The sequence below is a fragment of the Podarcis pityusensis genome (assembly GCF_964106645.2).
Source record: "Podarcis pityusensis genome assembly, chromosome: 8".
In the NCBI taxonomy this organism is placed as follows: Eukaryota; Metazoa; Chordata; class Lepidosauria; order Squamata; family Lacertidae; genus Podarcis; species Podarcis pityusensis.
This window is the reverse complement of record NC_138033.1, coordinates 70,726,456-70,732,455: the sequence shown is the minus strand read 5'-3', so window position 1 is coordinate 70,732,455 and position 6,000 is coordinate 70,726,456.

Sequence of the window (6,000 nt, the reverse complement as noted above, 5' to 3'; positions counted from 1 at the left end):
CTGCCAATGATCGGACCATGGGTGTAGCAAGGGGCTCAGCTGCCCACCCCACAAATCAAGTAAACAAATAAAAATACTTCACTAAAAGTAGAAATAATCAGAATATCTGAAATGGAAATGCTCGCGGAGGTCGCTTAAATGATGTCGCGGCGCATTGCAGCGACAAAACTGGCAACCCGACCAATCGCGTGGCAGGTAGCTCCATTCTGGAACAAGACAGGTGGGTCTCCTGCCACCCTCCCAACATAAATTCTGGACGTACCCATGGGGCAGACCTGGGATCGGCTGCGCACAATTCAGGTGCTTTGCTGCTTAGATGCAGCTGGCAAACCAGATGCAAAAGCGGGGGCAAGAGTTGCTGCCACGTTAATGGCTGTGTTCAAGAGGGAATTTCAGCAGCTGCACACCCGTGGAAATTCCTTATTCTACCAATTAAAGGTGCAGGAGCGCTGATACACTTTTCCACCTGACCATCTTTCTCCCGAGAGAGAGGGAGGAATTACAAACTAACTTCTTCCCCTCCTCCACAGCAGAGGCCGGTCCAAATGGGGCACCTCTCCTCACCCAGTCCAAAGCTGCCTGCCTATCAGCTTCTGCCTCAATGTTGTCCTCAGCGGCAAAGAGGATGGAGACAAACGATAGCTGGCTCCACCTGGCTATGGCAATCCTTCTGCTTGCCTTTGACTCTGGCTCCACCTCCTGTTGGGCTCCCTGCATTTTTGCCCTCTGCTTCTGCCCCAGCCCCATCGAGGGCAGAGAATGCAGATTCGCTTTTGGCCACCCGACAGCTCAGTCGGTAGAGCATGAGGCTCTTGGGTCGTGGGTCAGAGCCCCACCTTGGGCAAAGAATTCCTGCATCGCAAGGGGTTGTTTTAGATGACCCTCGTGGCCCCTTCCAACTCTACAATTCTATGATATGAAGGATTCTACAATCTCAAGGAAAAACAAACAGCATCTTACAGCAGCCCCTAGTGGTTATGAGAACGACATTCACCGTTCTGGCAAATGAGGCAGTTTGCCAAATTGCACAGCGCTGTGCCTGCTCTGTTTTCAGCCTTGGTTGTAACATGGCACAGTCTTCCATGAGACTGCCGACCCAAATCTGGGCTCTACCACGTCTGAGTGACCTGGAAAACGACTGACTCATCTTCAGAGCAGCTGGGGTGGGTGTGTCCTATATAGAAAGCTAGCTTCCCAAGGATCCTGCCCAACCTTCTCCTCCCTGACACGCTGCTCTTCTGTGTGCATCATGCCATGTGTTTATCTCTAGCTATTATTGATTGCAACGCATCTTTGGAATGCTTTTATATCCTTGTTTTTAACCATTGATTTTTCTACCCAGAATTTTAACATTCTGCTTTGTATTTTTGTAAACCACTTAGAGGCTTGGCTTTCTGTTTTGTTTTGTTTTGACAACTGTTGTAAACAAAATCTGCCCTTATTCCCTTATGGGGGACACAAGAGCCCTTATAGAGTCCTTTGTAGGTTCTCCATCGGTAGGAGAAAATAACAGAGGCCCACCAGAGAATATTGAGAAGCAAAGCAGCTAGTAAGCCTGATCTTTATTGAACTGTTGCAACAGGGTGCTCCCCTCACACGCAGGAGGAGGAGGAGGACCCAGAACCAAGGTGTGCCTGCCCTTATAAAGACATTTTAAATTGCCTCCCCTGGAGCTCAAGAACACCCCTCCATACATCATACATACATCATCACAGAAGGTGTGTAACCCAAGACTACCCCTCACAAACATCATACCTACATCACAGAAAAGGCAGTCTACAACAGAAATTTGTATGTTGTTTTTCCTGTCTGCCAGGTTATCTGATTGCCTTTCCTGGTAGTCTGGCCATTCCTTTTAGATGATGATTACCCAATTCCTGAGACAATGGGAAGGTTCCCTCACCCCCTCCCTCCTTGCAGAGAAAACATTTGGTCAGTTTGGGAGTCTAAATGGTTACAGGACGGTCTTCCTGTGCTGCTCCAGACATGTGGTCCACATATCTATGTACGTGCTTGGTTGGTACATTTATGAACATTTATTATACAGTGGTACCTCGGGTTAAGAACTTAATTCGTTCTGGAGGTCTGTTCTAAACCTGAAACTGTTCTTAACCTGAAGCACCTCTTTAGCTAATGGGGCCTCCTGCTGTCGCTGTACCACCACTGCACGATTTCTGTTCTCATCCTGAAGCAAAGTTCTTAACCCGAGGTAATATTTCTGGGTTAGCAGAGTCTATAACCTGAAGCGTATGTAACCTGAAGCGAATATAACCCGAGGTACCACTGTATATATAAGACCTTAAATTTTTATTACACAACCAAATGGTACATAAATTTTCTGAAATGCATAATGCGCACAGTATTTCCTGAATTATTTCATGCATCCACACAGAACAGGGTTTCTAAATATTGAGGCCTGGTGCCCCAAGCAGACAGTTGGCTTCTCAGAAATATCTGGCTCGTGATTTGTGGAAATGAAATGTGTGAGTCTATTGTTCCTCAGCCTGACACAGCAGCCCCCTTTTTGTGTGTTTGCTTGTTTAACTGGCTGCAATTCTAATTTTGTCTTTCTCCTGAGCTTTTTTTTTTAAAAAAAAAATAGAGGCAATGAACACAACTATGTACTTGGCAAATATTTACACTTTGCCTTGATAAATGAGGCAGTTAAACTGCAAGCGAATGATGCAGAGGTGATAAAATATTTTTTTTCCTGCGGGCCTTATTGTTAGATTGCTCCTCTCCCCTCCCGCTCTGTGGGATAAACCCAGCGATGATTGTTCTTCCCTCCCCAATATTTGGACTGGGATAATTCTTGCCTAGTTTTGTTGTTGTTTAGTCGTTTAGTTGTGTCCAACTCTTCGTGACCCCATGGACCAGAGCACGCCAGGCACTCCTGTCTTCCACTGCCTCCTGCAGTTTGGTCAAACTCATGCTGGTAGCTTCAAGAACACCGTCCAACCATCTCGTCGTCCCCTTCTCCTTGTGCCCTCATTTTTTTCCAAAATCAGGATCTTTTCCAGGGAGTCTTCTCTTCTCATGAGGTGGCCAAAGTATTGGAGCCTCAGCTTCAGGATCCCGTGAGCATTCAGGGCTGATTTTCTTAAGAATGGAGAGGTTTGATCTTCTTGCAGTCCATGGGACTCTCAAGAGTCTCCTCCAGCACCATAATTCAAAAGCATCAGTTCTTCGGCGATCAGCCTTCTTTATGGTCCAGCTCTCACTTCCATACATCACTACTGGGAAAACCATAGCTTTAACTATACGGACCTTTGTTGGCAAAGTGATGTCTCTGCTTTTTAAGATGCTGTCTAGGTTTGTCATTGCTTTTCTCCCAAGAAGCAGGCGTCTTTTAATTTCTTGACTGCTGTCACCATCTGCAGTGATTATGGCGCCCAAGAAAGTAAAATCTCTCACTGCCTTAAACTCGGTCTTTGCTGGATCTCGTGTTGATTCCTGGGCCCTTTCTCTGGAGGCTTCGACACCTTCCAGAGCTCCTGCAGTCGACCTGTTCATTGAGCATGCATCCTGGCCTTTAATTTCCATAAGCCACAGGTCTTCAACCAGTGGATCAGCACCCACAGGCGGGTGGCCAGGCTATCCCAAGCATGTCACAGTGAGGCTGTTGCCGCTGAGACTGACCAAACCCAAAGAGCGCTACATGCGGGGGCCTGTTCTCTAGTTCCTAGTCTGTTTCTGTTTTTAGGCTTCTCCCAGAATAGAAATATGCTGAGGACTAGAATGCAGAAGCTGCAGTGGGTACCTCAGGTGTGCTGCGGTTGGCATCATGAATCTTTACTAAAATAAAATAAGAAGTTTCCAATAGCATCTCAGCCTTTTTGGCTAAGAACAAATGTTAAAAAAAATAATAATCAGAGTTTTTCATTTAGTAGTCATCCTATGGAAACCCTATGTAGGGGTTAAGTTTTAGGATTAACCATGCACCTTGGAGCATAAATCAAGGAATTGCAGAGATGGAAGGCACAACGAGAGTCATCTAGCTCAACCCCCAGCAATGCAGGAATCTTTTGCCCAACCAGCGACTCTGAGCTCAGCGTGGTGCTGATAACACTAAGGTTTGCAGAATCAATTCCTGTATGGAGCAGCTGCAGATTCTTGCATTTCAGGGGGTTGGACTAGATGATCCTCAGGGTCCCTTCCAGCTCTTGGAGAGAGTCCTGAGGGCCCCGGTAGAGAGGTCTGAGGACTGAATTTGGCTCACGGGCTGGAATTCACCACCTCTGGCGTAAACACAGGCAGGAGGCCAACGCTATTCCAAAGGCAGGGGTGTCAATGTTTTTCAACTGGCCTGAAACTCTCTGTCTCTCTCTCTCTCCCCCACACACAGAGCAGGTAAACGTTTTATTTGAATGGGTGGATAAGTAGCATAAAAATTAATCCTGTGCATTTTCTGTTTGCTGGGCTATAATAATAATAATAATAATAATAATAATAATAATAATTTATAATAATAATTTATTATTTATACCCCGCCCATCTGCCTGGGTTTCCCCAGCCACTCTGAGCAGCTTTCACTAGAATATTAAAATACAATACTATTAAAAGCACAGCAGCCGGGCCAGTAAAAACAGTGGCAAGCCCCAAAAGCATCAAACACACACTCAGCACCCCTAGATATTGTCTTCTTGCACCCAAAGGTCAGTTTTCTCTGAATGCCCAGAAAGTAATGCACAAGTCAAAGCACCGTGTATATCATCTGGGAAGTTTTAGGAGAGCGGCATTTTGGATGTGGTGTTTTGCACAGAGCTCTGAGCACCGTGCACATTCCGGACAGTGTGGCTCCCACCGTGGGAGGTTCATGGGCAGAAGACGCATGGGGTTCTATGCGGCAAAAGACTTTCCACGATGTCGAGCGATGCTCAAGTTGAGGCGTGGTGCTGCGTCTCCCTCTTGTGGCCAAATGGGGCACTGCGGTCCTTAACCGACCAAGAGACTTTAAAAAGACTTTAAAAGACTTAAAAAAGACTTAAAAAGCAACGGCGAAGCCCGGGGTGGGGGTTTGGATTAACCATTTTGCAAAGCATTCTGCAGCTTGAGTGTGGGCCCAGAGGAAGGTCATTTGCTGCCACACATGTGGGAAAATCTGTCCATTTTGGTTCGCCAGCACTCTCCTTTTCCTAGTCTTCATTTCAGTTCTTTACAGTTTCACAATCACTTAATTAATCAAATAAATAAATTTACATAAGATCTCTATGCGGGTTTGGACACCTCCCTGAGCTCCTCCAGATGACCTGATCCTTAAAGGCCATTCATCCTGGCCTTTAATTTCCACAAACCACAGGCCTTTGCTGAGCATTCAGGCAGGATTTACGACAATCAGCATTTATCCTCACTCACTTGCAAGGTTTCTACATGTCTTCCCATTAATTGTTCGTTCCTTCTGTGTTTTCCAATGTATTTCCTGTCACTTTCCAAACCGCAAACTGCCCAATACAAAGAATACATTTGTCGCTCCAGGGTGACAGAATGCTTTAATCCCGCACATAGATTTCCAGTCTGGAGGTGACCTGTGTGTGAGAATAACATAGGCATGGCCATAGACACCTATAAAGCACCTGTGAAGGATTGCTTGTCAAGCCATTGTTAACACCTTGGCATCAGTTTACCTGTGAGACTGCCTTATCCCATATATGCCATGTAATACCTGTCCGACATCTGGAATTAATATTTAAGTGTGGCGGCACCTAAACTTTGGAACTCCCTGCCTATTGATACAATGCAGGCAACTTTACTTTGCACTTTTCATCACCTATGTAAAAATATTTTGCGTAGATAAGGTAAAGGTAAAGGGACCCCTGACCATTAGGTCCAGTCGTGGCTGACTCTGGGGTTATGGCGCTCATCTCGCTTTACTGGCCGAGGGAGCCGGCGTACAGCTTCCAGGTCATGTGGCCAGCATGACTAAGCCACTTCTGGTGAACCAGAGCAGCACACGGAAACGCCGTTTACCTTCCAGCCGGAAGGTACTTGCACTTTGATGTG